This window comes from Panthera pardus, unplaced genomic scaffold (genome assembly GCF_024362965.1).
Source record: "Panthera pardus isolate Hobbes unplaced genomic scaffold, ASM2436296v1 HiC_scaffold_20, whole genome shotgun sequence".
NCBI classification, from domain to species: Eukaryota; Metazoa; Chordata; class Mammalia; order Carnivora; family Felidae; genus Panthera; species Panthera pardus.
This window is the reverse complement of record NW_026526766.1, coordinates 50,576,980-50,596,728: the sequence shown is the minus strand read 5'-3', so window position 1 is coordinate 50,596,728 and position 19,749 is coordinate 50,576,980. Positions and strand designations below refer to the sequence as shown.

Genomic DNA, 19,749 nt, shown 5'->3' with positions numbered 1-19,749 from the left:
GGACTCTTGAGTCTGAGCTTAGCTCTCATCCTGAAGCCAGGCTTACAGTAGGGATGTTCTGGATGTTTTCTGGGTGTGTATGTTGAGGCAGAGAGGGGAGCAAAACATTGCCCAACTTCTTACCTATCAGACATGCTCTTACCTATACTAATGTCTTCACTGTATGAGATAGACTTTTACTGTTCTCATGCAGCTGTAGTTTTCAAATTTCTTCTACCAGAAGGACCTTTTTATCAAAATTTCATGCTGAAGCCCTGTAATACCAAACAGATAAAAGTGAAGATAAAAGGCACTGGTTAGAACAGCTGGGAGACTTGCAGGAGGTTTGGTGACAGGGGCCATTGGCCTGTTTCAACACCAAACACATGAAAAACATCAGGATACTACCAAACAAAGACTGAAGACCATGTCACAGAGCATGGAGAGGACAGCAAGGACTTCACAGTCCAACTGATTCCAATTACAAGTCCACCACATGCTCCCTGCATGCACTGAGGAGGTAATCAACCTTCCTGAGCCTCTGTTGCTTCATCTCTAGAAGAGTCCTCGTAATACCTGCCAGGTGAGTCTTTTGAGGATTAACTCAGGTACCCAAAGTGACTCACAGATCGCAGTGCCCAGCACACAGTAGGTACTCAGGCAGTGTCCTTCTAGAAGTACCTTGCCAAATCTCCACATTTTTCTGATAAAATAGATGCGTTCTGGTTCCCTTAGAGGGTATAAATTCCATTTGTTCTCTTAAATCCAGCTCGTGCCTTTAACACTCGAGGGCTTGTACTACTCCCGCAAACATTTAGCATTTTCTATTCAGTTAGCACAGCACTGAGACTTTAAAAGCAGCTTGAAAACAAACTTGATTCCAAATATGATTTATAATGTCCCAAGCAACAGCTCATTTACCCAAGAAAGCTCCATCAATTATTGACAGATGTACCCTCGGAGGAGAAGTAGCATTAAGACAAGGAGACACAGGGAAAAGCGTGCTTCAACCCCTTAAGCCAATTATCCAAGGTGATTCTGAGCATTAAATCCTTAGATATGCTTAATTTACTGTCCTTGCCTGTAAGCACAGAAAGAAGTGTGAGAAGGGGAAAAAAAATGCTATGCAATTTAGAACTGTTTTTAAAAACAAAGAAAAAGAATAGCATAGAGAGGAAAAATATATAGGAAGCACTATGTGGGTGTTGAATGCATGTGGGCTTACAGATTGAACATCCCCAGCCCTCGCACACCTTGCCCTCTCATTGCAGAACCAGTTACTCCCCACCTGCCTTTGTTCAGTAAAGAAATAATTGCACTTACCTGCCTCTGACCTAATAATTACAGCAGGGCCTGATTTTATTCTCAGCATGTTTATTGTGGTCGAATTTCCATGGTGTTCAGTGCAAAGGCCTTACTAAGGATGCTAGCATTATTTGCTTTAACATCAAGCTAGCGACAAGGCTATGTAAGGTTCTGTAAAAAGCCAAGAGGCCAGTGTGAACCCAGCCTGTAGAGGCTTGTAATCTGCATTTGACATGCCAATATTAGAAAACCTTGGCAAGACCATGAGGTTCACATGCAAGGGAAGAAAGGGAGTGCATGAGGCCAAGAAATGTAAGGATGCTAATACATTTCTCCATAGTTTGCTCAAAAGGAGAAAAACAGGAGAGAGGTGGTTTTTTTTTTTTCTGAAATCTAAATTATAAGGCAAGAGGTGGCCAATTATGTCCACTTAGCTTTAATTTGCCTGTACTGAGGAGTGTGTGTGTGTGTGTGTGTGTGTGTGTAAGTGAACATGCACACATAAGTACAGTGTATATATGCTGTGGACAAGCATGGGTAGATGGAAGTAAAGAAATTTGAGGGCATGGAGAAGAGGTCTAACCTATATAAAAAGTCTTGCATGGGGGCGCCTGGGTGGCTCAGTCGGTTAAGCGTCCGACTTCTGCTCAGGTCATGATCTCACGGTCTGTGAGTTCGAGCCCCGCGTTGGGCTCTGTGCTGACAGCTCGGAGCCTGGAGCCTGCTTCGGATTCTGTGTCTCCCTCTCTCTGACCCTCCCCCATTCATGCTCTGTCTCTCTCTGTCTCAAAAATAAATAAACATTAAAAAAATTTTAAAAAAAAGTCTTGCATGATGAATTGAACATTTCTATATTAAGAAAATAAATCCTGCCGTAGGAGACCTGAAAAATTACTACCCTGACTTTTAATGCAATCTGTGGTTTAAAGTACAGTTATAGAACATTCTAAAATTACCTGCTTACACCTCATGACTTGGCAGAATGATTACAGGCTACATTATTTCATCTTTTTATTCTTTTTTATTAAGAATTAAGAGATCCGCTATATTGGGTTATTAAAAGCCTGACCTCTTTTAGCATATTTTTTATCCCATTATTAAATAGTTCATATAAAATATAGTAAGCCTTGACTTTTGAAGCTTTAGCTTCTCAATTTCAGATTCACAATCAACCTGTGGGTGCTTGATATCATTCAAATGATTTCAAAGCTACTGCCTCATCTGATCGACACCTGGATTCCTAACCATGTCTTCTGATTCCAGTCTAGTATGCATCCCACCGAATCACAACCTCCTATCATTGCCTTGTCATCAAGTCTTTGAGGGATTGTGGACCAGGGATGGAAGGAGCGAAGGAGTGACAGACTCGTTGGTAATACAGAATGGTATGTCACTGGCTTGCTGTTAGAGGTATATGCTTTTATTCTTTTGGGACTCCCATTTCTCTAAACGTGAAACTGAAACAAGAGTATGGGATCTTTATTATTATTATTATGTTAGAGAGAGTGGGGGTGGGGGTAGAATCTTGAGCAGATTCCTTGCTCAGTGAGGAGCCTGATACAGGGCTCGATCCCATGACCCTGGGATCATGACCTGGGCTGCAATCAAGAGTCGGATGTTCAACCAACTGAGCCACCCAGGTGTCCCAAGAGTACAGGATTTTTAATCAACTCACAAAAATGTTATCAAGGATATTAAGTATTCTGCACCTTTTTGAGATGACTGGTTATTTTAACAATGCTACAATTGCTTCACATCTTGTGTTAGAGGAGAGAAGCACTCTAGGCTGAGGGGAGTCCTCTTTGGGGTTACTATCATCCTTGGGACACATTCTTAACATCCTCAAAATTTCATTCTTTAAGGGCTGAACATTTTTTACCCTTAAGAAGCATATTTGAAATAGCCAAAAGTTATTCAGAGCCAAGAGTGATAAATAAAAAGATCAAACTGGATAATATCAATAGTATCATCATATAAGATGTGACTATAAGGTAAAGTAACTTATTATCTTGAGTAACATGTAAGCTGTTTTTGAACACAACTGCAAAAGAGAATTCCAAAGGGTTAAAATAGAAAGCAAATATCAAGAACATATTTCTTCCATTCACTAGATGAGAAAACTGATTTGGAAAATGAGCCTTCAGCCTGGACTATATGTGTACCCACATATACGTGTACATGCACCTGTGTGTGCCTGTACATACGTGTGCATGCATTCATACATGCACATGCCACAAATGGGGATTGCCTTCATTCACGTATCATTCTGTAAGAACTGTTACTTACTTAGTCTGTTCATGTGAGCACCTGAATCTCAAGTACAGCTGTCATGACCCCAGAGCAGACTTGTATCTTCATATTCCGGGAACAATATTACTGTTCCTGACTTAAAAAAAAAATAAGGAAATTATGTGTCATCTCTTACTTTTTAATTAGAACTATATACTTATCCAAACAGTGAAACATGAAAATATAAATAAACTATGCATTAAATGCAAGGTTTTGGATCTTAACTTGCAAACAATACCTACTAGATACAAATAATATTTTTTGAAGTTTTTAGGAAATGGAATGAAGTAGGTTAAGCGCCTTCTAGTTTGTGTATGAGAGTACTTCTTGCAAAGGTTTTCTTCTCTTGGAAACAACAGAAGCCAAAAATCATAATGATCACCATGCACATAGGGAGTATGATTTAACACAGAATTATATTATGAATTTTAAAAAATTGTGTGAATTATGAGTTCACAGCAAATTTGTTTCTCTGGAGACTGGGACAGCAATTCTGTAACCACTTTCTCTTTTACTAGGGGTTAAATAAAGTAAGTAAATATATTGTAGATAACAAGGACCAAGTTTCTCATGCTCAGGAAAGAAGTCACAAATAAGGAAAGAAGGAAGAACAATGACACCCTAGCAGCAATGAACACACCTACTGCTCAGATCTTAGTTTCTAAAAGCCATTCTCCAAAAAAAAAAAAAAAAAGGACCAAAGGGTTTCTTGGAAGAAGTGGTTAATTCCAAGCCTGAGGCTAGGAAAATACAAGATGAGTCTGGAGCATCTTAAAATTCTAAAAAGTAAAGAAATGCTCAAAAAAAGGATGGGAGAGGAGCACCTAGCTGGCTCAGTCAGTAGAGCATGCAATTCTTGATCTCAGGGTCATGAGTTCAAGCCCCACACTGGGTGTAGAGATCACATACATACATACATACATACATACATAAACTTAAAAAAAAATAAGGATGGGAGGATGTGGAAAGGCCACAGGAGCCAACCTGAAAGAGCTTACGATGACCAAAAGTAGAACAACGTGAGCAACAAAAACAAAAAAAAAATGATAGCATAAAGCAAGTTAATATACATGCATCTATACTGATATAACTAATTGAATAAATAAGTAAATGGAAAAAAGATAGCTCTCTCTTCAAATGAATTCTAATTAATAAATGTGAGGGCGTGGGAAATGAGGGAATAGAAAATCACTCTTAAAACACTACAACTTGTTGCAGGCAAGATCCACAGATGAATGCTAAAATGGTGGATGAAAGTTGGAGAAGAAACAAGTCATTTTCATAGTATAAAGTATCTCTGCCCAAGATATCTATTGATTACAAAGGGGAAAATAACAACAGTTGAGACACCTGGCAACTGCCACCTGAACCAAGTAACCGAAGTTCACACCACCAGTGATAAGACATCTGGCTCTGAGAAGGGCTCATCACTGTGTTATTCTTCTCGGTAATGCATACCCTCAATCTAGTCAAGGGAAAAACACCAGATAAAACCAAATTGAGGGTTAAGTCCTCACAATAACAGCTGACCAGAACTTTTCAGAAGTATCAAGTTCATGAAAGACAGGGAAAGAGAAAAACAGTTGTAGAGTGGAGGAAACTAAGCAGACATGACAACCAAATGCAGTGAGACCTGAGACAGAATCCTAGAACAGAAAAAGGACATTAGTGGAGAAACTGTTAATATCAAAATAAAATTTGTACTTGGGTTAATATTATTGTGCGAAGGTTACATTCTCCATTTTGACCACCGTACTGTGATAATAAGACTAACTGTAGAGGAAGCTGGGTGAAAAGTACATAAGAAATATCAGTACTATTTTTACAACTTTTCTGAAGTGTAAAATTAAAAATTAAAAATAACTTTAAACTGATAAAATAATCTAATCAGAAGAATATTATGATTTATTAAACTATACTTCTATGTCCTATGAAATAGTGAGTTCATTATCATTAGAGCTCTCTGAGCCTTAGGGAAAATAATCCAAAAATGCATCATCTTCCTACTTCTGATACAACAGCCATGAGGGAGAAAGACCAGAGAAAGATGGTTTTGACCTGATAAATAGGAGCACCCTTTTTTAGGGTCCCTGGTCCCTGGTCATATTCTGGGGCTAATGTGTTTGGCAGTTAGGTGACATCTGAGAACCTACCGTGTTATTCCTACTCTCCGTAGGTGGGAAAAATTGAGTCCTGATTCATGTTTATAAGAAATGATGGGCTGTTGACAATAAAAATAGCACTTTTTAAGAGCTTACTACATGCTAGAACATTCCAAACTCTTTACATATCTGATTCATCTCTCACAATAGCCCTATCAAGTAAATATTATTATCCCCTTTCTACAGATAGGCAATGGGTATAGAGAGGGGAAATCAGATAAAGAAAAGGTATGTTTCTGGGAAAACCATGGATAAAACCATGGCCCATCTCTTCTTTTCTGGTCATCTATTTACCAATCCTGCACTGGCTGGTGTTTTACCTGCCTAATTGAGATATACCCTATTTTAACTAATTGCCCAGACTGAAGTCTTTTCACACTAAAAACAGATAAAGTAGATCTATATGAAAGAGCCATACATGGGGAGACATTTCCTCTGGCTGGACCCTGAATCCCAGAGCCCACACCACCTTCCTCCTTCACCAAAAGTATGAGCATACTTTCTCTAGCCCCAGGACTCTAGTCAGCTTATGGCAGAAAACATGTTAAGAAATAATACCTCCTCTAGGCATGAAAAAGTCCTCTCTCTCTTGCTGGACTGGTCACTCAGACTGAGATTTCACCCTTGGAAATGAGTAATTACTTGTTGTCCAGCTGTATATTCATTTCCTGAGAAAATGGAAGTTGGCACATATTTTCCCTGTTTCTCTGTGCTTGTTCCGGTTATGATAGTAACTATGCTTCACATTATTTGTATAGTGCTCTTGGTTTATAAACTTCACTCACCAACTGTACCTGGTCTTCAAAATCAACCTTAGAGATTAGTTCATATATCATCAACAAATATTTATTAAGTGCTTGCTATGTGTCAGGCCCTAGGAATGAAACAGTCACCAGGAACAATGTCATCTTTGCCCACTCTCCTGGAGTTGACATTACAGTGAGGAATTCAAGCAAAAAAACCAAAACAAACAAAAAAAAACCTAAACATATACTTAAAAGAAGTATAAACTATGGAGTTATTTTTTTAAAAAAAAAGAATACTATAAAAAAATACCCAGGCATAACATGGAGAGACCTACGTCAGAGAGATTAGTCAAGGCATCTCTGAGAACATGATGTTTGATGAGAAGCAGGCAGCCCTGCAAAGTTTGGTGGGGGAGGGGGGTGCCTCCCATTCAGAGGAATCAGCATGTGCAAGGGAGGGCTGGGAAGGGTGAGAAAACAGTTTGGCACATTCTGTAAACTATCAGAAGGTAAATTCCTCTGGAAAACTGGGAACAAGAGGGATAGAGGCCTGAAATGAAGTCCCAGAGGAAAGCAAAGAGTAGGTGGCATCTAGGGCTGGTGCTTAGAGGCTTTTTCTAATGGTTTTCTTCCAAACACAATGGAAAGAGCTGGCAATACTATGGTTATTTTACAGGTGAGTAAAACTAAGCTCAGAGAAATTACGTGTCTTGTCTGAATTCTTAGCATGCATATGGCTCTATCCCAGGTCTTTCCATTCCTTTCTTCTCTCCAGAAGGGTGTCCACTGCATGCTACATGCACATTACTACTGGCTAGATAAGGTATAGTTTTAATCTCATTTAGATTAAGTCTGGAAGTGGGAAATGGCCTTGTGAACAAATGCAATAAAATATTACAGTCTCTATGTCCAGAAGTCTCCACAAAATATAGAGGAGACTTGAAGAGGGAAGAAATCAGTTCTATGTGGGTTAGGCAGAGAGAAACAGAGAGTTGGCATTGAGCTCAGCCTAGAAGATGAATATTTATAAGGAAAATGGGGGGTGGGGGATCATCAAAGCAGGTTGAACAAAGATACAGAGAATTAAACAGCCTGGTAGATGCTGGAAATAGCAAGCTACTTCTGGCATGGAGTGGGGGGGGGGGGGGGGGGGGAGGGCACTCAATAGTAGGGCTGAAAAAATAGAAATGGCCAAAGACCAGATCCCTGGCGTGGCAAAGAAAGAAGTCCTAACTTCATTCTCTAAGCAATCGAAGCCAGTGCATTTTCAAGTAAGGGAGCAACCTGATGGAATTTGTTTCAGATAGATCATATCAACAGAACTGTAGAGATGAATGGGGGGGTGGAGGCAACAATGGAAAAAGGGATTTTAGAATGCTTGCAAGGTCTAGGGCAAGAGGAAATGGAGGTAAGACCACAAGTGTGGGCAGAAGAGAAGATCAAACAGAAAGGAAAGAGGAGGAAGGTGCAAAACTTAGACATGAGTGTTTGGAGTGAGGGGACTTAGGGTGAACTCTGGGTTTTTATGACTTTTGAGTCTAAATTCAGTACTTTTGAGATGGTGAGCTTCCATTCCTTCTATTTAAAAAAAAAGTATTTTATTTGTTGCAAACAGTTTAACATGTCTTCTCTGCCAGCTAAGACAAACTCACCTAAGATTATTCGTATTTTAAGTTATTTTTAAAAGAAAATATGCTTTTTTTTTCCTGACAAACTATTGTTTAGAAGACAATGAAACTTTTTACCTAAAGTGATCAGCATAATGTCCTCTACTGAGATAAAGAACGTGTTTCCAAATTGCCTCTGGCAGGACAGATATCTATTTAAGCAGAAAATGAAGGTAGGTTGTAACGGAGTGTTTTTCTGCAGTTTAAGTTTCTAGCAAAGGAAAAATATTAGTACTCTATTTAAGAAGATAGCTCTCTCTTTGAGATCCTCAGATTCTCCTTATGTTCAGACCTGTCTTGACATGCCCTGCTACCATCAGAAACACAGCATATGGAAGTTCAATTTCTATTCTCAGATGCTCAAGAAATAACTTCAGATTCAAGTCTGAGATTTGACTTGAAAGACAGGATATTAGCACATCATTGATAGTGCCTGAAAACCAAAACATTTTAAAATTATATTTAAAGACTTCTCAAAATGATTTGGCTCTAGGGGACAACTGTCAGTGACATTTCTACATTACTTTTTCCAAGAGCCTATATAGGATAGCTTCCATATACAGCTAGCCCTCATCTCATTTTCCTTCCCTATGCTCCCTCTCTCTTGCCCATTTCATTATTCTGATTGTTTTAGAGACATACAGAAAACCTTTAACCATACTTGGGGGAGAAGTGATCTGAGATTCTTATTCACTTAATGTTTTACATAGAATGTGCTATGTGTGGAGAACTATCAAAGAAGAGGTGCTGACCATGGACTGTCTTGGTAAAATCACCACCATTAATGGTATTTGGTAGAACTGTGCCACGTACTTTACAGATTAAAGAGATAAGTCACTATTGCCATGGCAAAGAGCCTAAAGAGGCTAGGTAACTCAATAAGTATCACACCAGTAAGTGATGGAATTGGGATTCACACACAGCTCTGTGACTCCAAAGCTGAGGAAATGGGTAGCCATTTCTAATTCTACTGAACCTCCCAACACTCCCAACACTCCCAACACAATTTGGGGGGAAATTTTACAAATGCCATTTAAGTCTTTTTTTTTTTCACAAGCACAAATGTGGAAAAATAATTTTGATTTATATGCATGTATCCTTAATTGGCTGTCTTGCTTATTTATTTCAGGATGCAAAGGCACATTCACTCATTAAACCTCCAGGTGTTTCCACAAATTGGCAAAGGAAATAGAAATAATGGACATCACATGCTTCTTGCAATAGCCAGCAATTAATGGAAAGGGCTCTCGCAGCCATAGTTAACTCAGCGATAAACTCATATCCTTCCCATCTAACTCCAGGAGCAAATTTCTGAGTAAACAAATGAGTTAATTTGCTCTCTGAGCTAATGTGGACCAAGGAGAGGCAATTCTCTATTGAGCAAGTAGTGCTGGAGTTTGTTAATGACAACCTTAAAGTAGCCTAACATTACAATCTCATTCGATAAATCTCAGTCTACTAAATCTAAATTTCAGACTACTAAAAATCAATTGCTTGGAGGGAAGAGACTGTCAGCAGAAAGTATGAAGGTGGGAAGGAGATAGTGTATTTTTAAAACATATTGATATAATTCAGTCATCTTCCAGAGAAATAGGTTACTTGGATCAGATGAGTAACTTCCCCAGCCATGTTCCCTACCTTTGTAGACTCATTTTGTGTATATCATAGAAGGTATAGGTTATTACAGGATGTTATAGGGATCTTATATTTATTATCAAAGTTACAGGATGCTAAAAGATGTCATAATATGTTATAGGATGCTATAGGAGTCATCGGATGGGCCAGGAGTTAGGAGAATTTAATTTAAATGGTGAGGAATAGAAGCCCAGGGAAGTAGACAGAATCTGACCAGTGGAAATACCTGAACTACATCTTAGGATATCTCAAGAATGAACATTATGTGTTTCCTGTTGAGGCTCTAACAAATCATCACAAACTTAGTGGCTTAAAACAATACTACTGTATTATCTCACAGTCTCTAAAGGTCAAAAGTCTATTTGGGTTGGGCTGGGTCCTCTCCTTAGGGTCTCACAATACCAAAATCAAAGTTTTGATAGGGCTGCATTCCTTGCTCAAGGTGCTGGGGAAGAATCTGCTCCCAAGCTCATTTAGATTGTTGACCAAATTCAGTTCCTTGCAGTGGTAGGACTGAGGCTCCCACTTTGCTGGATAAGTCTGGGACATGTGGGGAGATGGTTATTGCTCCTAACAGCTGCCCATACTCTTTCTTATGCTCTGTTTGGTACCTCCAGATTGGATAACCTCCCTGTGTTAATAATTTTTTTTTGTTTTTTTTAAATGTTTATTTATTTTTGAGAGAGAGAATGGGGGAGGGGGCAAAGAGAGAGGGAGATGCAGAATCCGAAGCAGGCTCCAGGCTCTGAGCTGTTGGCACAGAGCCCGACATGGGGCTCAAACTCAGGAACCATGAGATCATGACCTGAGCCGAATTTGGACACCCAACCGACAGAGCCACCCAGGCACCCCTAACCTCCCTATGTCAAAGTCTTTACTGTAATTATATCTCCAAAGTCCCTTTTGCCATGTAACATAACCACAGCATGCCATCAGGAGGCAAAGTTCATGGGAATCAAAATTCTGCCTACCATCAGCATGATTTTTTCCTAGGAGACCTGGCTCACAAATACTCTATAACAGAATGGGGGATGGGCTAAATGGCGATGAGTATTTAGGAGGGCACTTGTTGCGAAGAGCACTGGGTATTGTATGTAAGTGATGAATCACAAAATTCTACACCTGAAACCAGTATTATACTATATGTTAATTAACTAGAATTTAAATAAAATTTTGAGGGAAAAAAAAAGAATGTGGATGCCAAAACCACCAGGCTGTCTTTGAAATTTTATGAGTGTGAGGAGAACCCTATGCAGAAGTGCCTCTTTCTTCAGAAAGCAACCAAATCCACTTGGTTCACACCAAACTGTTTTGAGCTATGAAAGACAGAGTACTTAAAAGCAGCGTACAAGTTAGCAGAAAACACATCGGTCTTATTTTTAAAGCAATGCTAGCAGAAAACCTAGATTGGTAGGTTTAGCAATAACAAAAGCTATGATTTGTGCCAGATATTACATAGCCTCTAATACAATGTGAATATTCCCTTTCTATCAGTTCTTTGATAGAATGGGACACAACCATTCCTTTTGGACAATGGAGAAATAGATTTCAATGCCATCAGTACTGTAATGAAACATGTAGTACCAACACAATAATCCCAACCAATCTTCCCTGTGCCCCTGAAAGTTTTCCACATAGGACTATGTAAACTAAACTTATATAAGTGCAAAACGTGGAATGAGATTGTGCATGGCATGGTTCATTGATGCCACAGAATTGCAGTGCAGTGCAATCACAAACTGTTGTCACAAATCTCAAATCTGCTTTGACATCACAGTTGGCAAATTAGAGTCCATCAGCAGACACAGCTCACTGGTCTCTGCTCATTCATTTTCTTATGCAATAAAATCATTTCCCAGCAAGAATACAATTGCATGAGAGTCACTTCACAGTGAGAACTATCCAGAACAGTAGTTAAACTCCAGGGGGTTATATAAATACAAATAAAGTCAGAATTTTAAAAATTCTTTGAGTTAATATTTAAAGAACCAGGGTACTTAACATCCCTGGACAATCAAAATGGTAACTTGGTTAAGTATAGAAGTTCTTTATTACTTAGGGGATTTAACATTGATCTGAAAGGCAGTGATTTGCATTTAAAATTTTTTTTAAGTTTATTTATTTATTTATTTATTTATTTATTTATTTATTATGAGAGAGAGAGAGAGAGAGTGAGCACAAGTCAGATAGGGTCAGAAAGAGAGGGAGAGAGAATTCTAAGTAGGCTCTGTGTTATCAGCAGAGTCTGATGTGGGGCTCGAACTCACAAACCGTGAGATCATGACCTGAGCCAAGATCGAGAGTCAGACACTTAACCAACTGAGTCACCCAGGTGCCCCAGAAAGGCAATGATTTCTATTTTAGGTTGAGATCAATCAAATGACAATGATTCAACTCATCAACAAATGGAAATAAATCCAGAGCAAACTGAATTAAAGCCAGTTGCAACTAACAGAGTTGAAGTGGTGTGGCCCATGTTTTGTTTTGAAGTTACCACTTAATTTTGGTACAGATACCACCTCCAGTACAATCTCCCACCCTTCTTTTAACTATGAGAGACTAGAAAATGGTAGCCATAATAACCCATTCTGTATCTTTTCATGCTTTCTATTCTTTCCATGTAATTGACAACTGCTCTTTGGAGGCTAATACTCCCTGAACTTTAGAATGAACTTTGAATGCTTGTATTTTTATTAATATCCTTCAGAACATTTCCCTGTGCTACACTCTTCCTTTAAAAAGAAATAATTAATTAGATGATTTAGGATATAAAATATTTATGCAGCTTTCATTGTGACTAAAATTAGGAAAAATTAGGGTTTTTGTAATTTTTAGCATGTTACACGACAGATATAAATACAAGAAAGCATATTTACTTATAAACATAGATTTAAATAGTAGATAAAGCATATTATTTTGTATCAGAAAACAAAAGAAGAGTTTTAATCACTCCAACTTTAAGTCACTTTACTATCTTAGTTAAAAACAAATTCCGTAAGAATACAATCAACTTTCACATAAAATCTGCCAAATGGAAGATATCTAATGGAAAACTGTATGACCTTTAACACAGTTTAACCCAACAATAAAATCTTATTTTCATTCTCTGTTCTACATATTACTTCATGTATTATCAGCCTCAGAAAATTTTCAATGACAATAATTTCATTGAAAGTGTCCTAATATAACCTATATTCAAATTCACTGAATGTCATGTATCACTTGTATAGCCTCTTTCTTGACATTATTTTCAAAATATTGTTTGCATCCAATCCTTCTTTTCTGCACACACTCAAATTCATACTATGGCTGTTACAGAAATTGCTAATTTACATATAGATTAAAAATTACCTTGAAACCCATTTACACCCTGATGAGTTAAAGACAAAGTAACTCAAAGCTGATAGCTGGCTTCCATTAAATTCACGTATTATGAAACATTACACTAGTACAAATACAGGTTTCAGCTCCATGGGTTGGATCCTAAACTGTCGGAGACGATGAGGGCAGCTCAGCAGACACAGCCAAATTCAGATATTTTCTTTATTATTATTGCACTTCGTGAGACACTACCCCTTAAATTGACTCACTTCTTTGCTTATTCTTTATGTTTCATCCAATGCTCATTAATAGTAGTCATTTTAAGTCAAGTCAGTTAGCAGGCATTGGCAATCTAACCAATTTTAATTAGTCTCGAGGAAAGAACGTTCTTTGAAAATGCCTGAGAAGTTTGAAGTCTGACTGCCTAGTGTGATAGCTCTGGTCTCCTGGCCTGCCTGCCTGTCCATCTGCTGGACTTCAGCATTACATGATTGCTGCCTAATAGGACAGGTTTTCTAGCATTTCCAGTAAGTACAAGTCCACTCACAGTGGACATCTCATTCAATGTGCCTGCTTTGCCCAAGTCTCCCTTAAGCTGCCTCACTCGTGGTCCCTATTTAAAGGGGAAGAGCTTGATGGCCAAAGAACACTGTGACACAAGTACTGGACAAAAAATGGACAGCTTTCTCCAGGCCTGTAAATCTACTGGCCTGTTACCAGTTAGATTCTACCTCTCTGGAGAATTTAAACTCCTATTCATACAGATTGTGGTCAAGAAAAGCTGAAAGGTCACAGAGGGATGAGATCAGAGTTGGTGTCAAGGAAAGCCATGTTAGTAAGAAGCAGAGGCTATGAATCAGCAGGTTAAACTATCCAGGAGAGAAGAGAATGAAGGAGACTTGCAGGGAATGACAGAGTGGAAAGAACATACTGTACTGCAGAGACAGGAGAAAGGAGAAATAAAAACAGCGCAAGATCCAGAGAGGCAAAATCAGAGACAGAGAACTCGTGAGTTCCCACTGGCTTTCTATCTCCTGATCCACTTCCCATGAAGCTTGGCCATATTTCTTACCTCAATTTAGTGATGTAGCCTTCTATCATCTCCATGTACCTCTTTTTAACTTGAACTGATTTGAATAACTGTTCTTTTTAAGACAACAAACCGATTAAAACACCACATTTAAAGGATGTTTTTTCAAGATACGGTGGCAGATCAACTAGCTTATATCTGGATTTAAGAGAAGCAAAGAAAACAAAAATGTGTTTGGTAGAAAAGGGAACAATTTCTGAGCATCCTGATATGAAAGGATTCTCTGACCTAACACCCAACATACTGCACTATTAAAAAACAAACACCCATGTCTGCTTTCTCTTCATGAGAAAGTACTACATACCTAAATGTTTTTACCTCTGAACGTTTTTAAAGAACTCAGAATAAGTGACATGTTTGTCTTTTAAAAGTTGGAAAGTCTTGAAGATGGTTGGTTTCGAAGCTTGTTCTGTGCTCAGCATTTATACTTTGGTGTTTATTCAAGAAATTTTAAGCCTCCTTCCTCTCTGTCCATCTGACTCCTTTAGCCTAACTGTGTCTTTCCACCCAATTCATATGCTGATGATCCTGACTCTTAATTGTCCTTCTGTCTCCAGTTCTTTTTTTGCTAAATGTTACCAGAGAGAGTATTTCCTCTTATCCCTTTATAAACTGAGACAAGTTTCCAGTTTCCAGAAATATAGGCAACACTACAAAAGAAACGGCAGTGGATCTGGACTACTGCCAGAGTCTAACAATTTAAAAATCAACCAGATAAAAAGAAAATGAGACAATGGCTCCTTTCTACCAGAAGAACTTTGATCAAATGGTTGTTTTACAAATGGGGAGGTATTTATTTGAGGCGAAAATAGAACAAATCACCAAACAAGCGCTTTAAAACAAATACAACAAAGAAATTTTAAAAGAAAAATCTTTAACCAGCAATTCCACTTCTACACGTTTATCCCAAAGAAATAAAAACGCAGGCCCATACAAAGACTTGTACGAGAATCTTCATGAAAGCGTTATTCATAATAGCTCCAAAATGGAAACAGTGCCAAAGTCCATCAGTAACAGAATACAAAAACAAATTGTGGATATCGACACAATGGATAATACTCAGGAGTAGAAATGAATGAAGTTATGATTTATGCAACAACAGATGAATACCAATAATATTACGGTGAAAGAAAGAAATTAGACACAAAAGCATATATACTGTATCATTCAACTTATATGAAATCCTCCAGAAAGCAAAACTAAGCTATAGTAACAGAAAGCAGACCAGTGTTTGAGGCCAGAGATGGTGGTGGTAGGGGGGTGTAGACTACAAAGAAGCATGAGGTAGCTCCTTGGGAAAATGGGAAGGTCTTGATGATGGTGGTGGTCACACACTCACATACATTTGCAAAAGATCACTGAACTGAACACTTTTTATTCATTCATTTATTTTTATTTTGAGAGGGGGGGAGCAGGGGAGGGGCAAAGAGAAAGGGTGAGAGAGACACCCAGGCAGGCTCTGCACTCTCAGCGTGGAGCCTGAGGCAGGGCTCCGTCTTGTGAGCCGCAAGATCATGATCTGAGCCCAAATCAAGAGTTGAATGCTCAACCGACTGAGCCACTGGGGTGCCCCTGAACTGAACACTTTTTAAATGAGTGCATTTTACTGCATATTAATTAGACAGCAATAATGCTGATTTTAAAACAAAAACTTTACCATAAAGCTGGACCCCATCCCCAACGTTTACCGAAACATAAGTGACCTTATGTGAAGCCATTATATATATAAATGCTCAAACTATTTTTTATTTAACATACTTCAACAGAGATTCTTCATGCAGCTACCTAAATTCACTTAGTCACCATTTAATGGAATCTAGTTATTCAATATGTTCTTATGGCATAGCTGTAGCAGGAAAACATTTACTATTTTCATCTTTATAAAAGAAAAGGTTTGGGGCACCTGAGTGGCTGGCTCAGTCGGTTGAGCGTCCGACTTCGGCTCAGGTCATGATCTCACAGTTAGTGAGTTCGAGCCCCATATCGGGCTCTGTGCTGACAGCTCGGAGCCTGGAGCCTACTTCGGATTCTGTGTCTCCCCCTCTCTCTACCCCTCCCCTGCTCATGCTCTGTGTCTGTCTCTCAATAATAAATAAATGTTAAAAAAATTTTAAAAAGGTTGATCATTCTTAATTATACAGTTTTTGAGTAAGAGTGATAAAAGTCTGAGAGTCTTTGAGGAGACAGAATAAAAGGTATAACTTCCATTTTTCTCCCCTAACTTAAACTACTAAGCATTTTGTGTGTGTACATATAATTTAGAATATATTTTTTTGTTTATGACTGGGCCTCCCTTGGTGCTAAGTGTAGTTATCCCTACTTTGAAAGCCAAAGAGTCATTTTTTAAAAGTAAAGAATGTCCTGGGGGCCATATTAGCCCATTCTCTCTATCAGACATAAATCACTGATATACATAACAGTAGAAGCAAAGCCATAATCCACCACGGGAATCTTTTCTTGGCCTCTAGGAAACCTTCAAGAAAACTGTAATGGTTCAATGACTATAATAAATTGGTATGGTTATCACTTAAGGGTAACAGGCATCTATAGACGCGCAACCACACCCCTCCATGCCACCTAATCCATTAGTGAAGCCACTAAAACAAAAATGATCCAAGGTGTCTCTAGTGAAAAAGGCTGGGGTGGGGGGCAGGGAGGAGGAAGATGTGTATCAAATAAGTTGCATTCTTCCAAAGTCAAAAGCTTGGAGACTTACAAATTTTCTGCTCTTCTTATGATCTCTCATAGCACAAGGATTTTTTTTTCTATATTTTGAATATATTATTTGTCATTACTTCCAGGTAATTCATTGTCTCAATTGATCTATAATGTTAATCGAATGCTTCAGAATTGAGCTTAATTATTGAATTTTGGTGACTGGTGTAAAGAGCTCCTGTGTGCCACCTGCAGCCATGACACTAGAGGCTTCTGATTGGCTGAAGTCACCCGGGACTTGTGGTTAAAATGTCAGTCCCTGATGCACCTCCTCAAGGATCCAGATGTGGTAAATCCTCTTGCAGTGAAATAACATCACCCACACTTTATACAGTACCTGACAATTTTTAATTGTCCTAAGTGAATGTCTAACAATGTCTAGCACAATGACATCTCCTAAAATAGATAAAAAAGAAATACCTGTGTTCATAGAATATGAGGCCCAAATATCTCCAGCTTTAATAGGCCTAGCTGGTATAATTAGAAGAACTTAACCTTCCCCTCTGGCTGTCCCATTATTATCTTTAAGAGTCTCCAAGGAAGTCCTTCAAATATTCTCCAAATAGGGACAGTCCCCACTCAGAGCTCAGACTCTCCTCCTGGTCCTGATCCAGTCCGATTACCCGTATCACCTTTCCACAGTCAGCTAAGAAAATCTCAGTAGCCACATTAGCCATCCTAAGAACAGCACTGCGCGCACAAAGGATGTCTCTGGGTCCTCCCAGAGTTTCCAATTAAAGGCAGCCAGAATGCAGAGGACAAGGCATGCTTTGTCACTGAGCTCTGTGGGGCTCACTGCGCTAAGAATCTCACAACGTGAGCTCCTGACATTACCTCCTGCCTTCATGGTGTTCCAAAACCAGTTTAAGGAACCTGGCCCTGGAAAGGTGCCATCCATCCACATGATTGTCTTAACTCCTCCACCCAATACCACACGGGTTGTTGTCTGAATTATGGTAGGAACAAGGGCATCTGCACTAATGACAAGCTTTGCTACACTGACTCTTATATACATGAACACAATCAAGGGACAGACCTAGTTTGTTTTTTTCAGTGTGTGTGGTCCCCTGAAGACCTAAGAACACTGGGATGCTTGTTGACAATACACATTCTTCCTCTGGATTCCACTCCTCAAATACTACGTCAACAAACTAGAGAGGTGAACAGATTCTGAATTTTCTTAACAAGATCATGAGAAGATTTTTGCACAGATCTGGGCCTGAGACCCATTGCTAGGTAATCTGAGATAAACACTGGTACTATTTAAATTGGCCAAGACAGGTGAAATATGGGATTGTGGAGGTCCCTGTACCCTGGAGGTTCTTCCTTAGTAAAGAGAATGCAACCAAATCAGTATTATTGACATTTTGCTGAAATGGGGGTCATCTGAGGATTCAGACCCTAAAACAATGGAGACCATGAAGGCTATGCTTTAGATATCCACAGACTTCACATGGGTAGTTCTCACAAAAGAAGTATAAGTTTTGGAAATTTTGAAATGATGATGAGGACACTGGGTATTTAATTTTTGCTTTTAAGGGAAAAATAATAAAATGGCAGGAAAAAATTACATATATGTGTGTGTGTGTGTGTGTGTGTGTGTGTGTCTATATACATATATATATATGTATATATATATATATATATATATACATATATATATATATATATGTTTATTTATGAGAGAGAGGTGGGGGGGAAGAAAGAGAGGGAAACAGAGACTCCAAAGTGGGCTCTACACTGTCAGCAGAGAGCCCAATGCAGGTCTCAAACTCATGAACCATGAAATCATGATGTGAGCCAAAGTTGGATGCTCAACCGACTAAGCCACCTAGGTGCCCCAAGATATTTTTTAATCACTCTATTGATGTAAACATAGATTGGTCTGTTTAACAGGAAGATAAAGAATATGTTATGTTTAATTCACTTTGCTCTTAGAATTATCATATTCAGTATGTTAAAATTTAGAAGTACAGTTTGCATAAAGAATAATTAACAATGTACTCACTGAATTTATCATTAGATGATTTAGGGATGCCAGCATCTTATCTCCATCCCTTTCAGTAATGAATAGCAAGCAAATACCTGAGGGACAAGAGAAGGGAACTTGTATTTACCGAGTAGTTCCCACACGCTAATATTTAAGTAGCATATAGGCCATGTCTAAGAAGAGAATAACATGTAAAAAGTATTTTTTTTCAATACACAAGAAAAATTATGTTTTCAGAATGTAGTAGCCCTGATTGGGCCAGGAGCTAGAGAAACCATTCATGTCCTGAAGAGCAAATGAGGGAGGAGTAAAAAAGATAATTCACTGAATCCAATATTTGCCAATAGTAGCTTAATCAAACTCAGGAGTTCTCCAACCTTATAAAACTTGATAAAGCATAACTGCTGACACCCCAAGTTCCTGATTCTATAAGTCTGAAGTGAGTCTACAGAATGTACATTTCTAAGTTCCCAAGTGATGCTGACACACAATGTTAGAACTGTTGGTCTCACTAATTTCATTTCCTCAGCTGTGGCTGATCCTGTAGTCTTGTCCCAACATCACAGGAGGTAGATCAAGGGCATAATACCAGATGCATCCTGGAACTAATACTCCAAGGCCGTCCAGGTTCTGCAATTGTTTTTGTCTGTTTGTTTTTCATAAGAAGGGGTAAGGATTCTGATTTCAAAAGTATAGTTTGCACAAGTTCGAAATATTGGAGAAAAACAGAAAAGTGATCTTGTAACAGCTAAAATTCCTTTCCAAAACCAAGTCTTAAATTGACACCTGGCTTTGTAATCCGATCATATGCAGAGTTTGACTTACATTTCTGCCTTTGAAACATGGCTAC

The 19,749-nt window shown here is 38.6% G+C and overlaps 1 long non-coding RNA gene across 1 annotated transcript; it reads left to right on the top strand.

Moving 5' to 3' along the window:
- Nucleotides 1–450: 450 nt before the first annotated feature.
- Nucleotides 451–17,076, top strand: LOC109252004 (uncharacterized). The gene is made up of 3 exons (XR_002073813.2): nucleotides 451–562; nucleotides 2,548–2,669; nucleotides 16,996–17,076. It is a non-coding gene; the product is annotated as an uncharacterized LOC109252004 (long non-coding RNA).
- The last annotated feature ends 2,673 nt before the right edge of the window (nucleotides 17,077–19,749 follow it).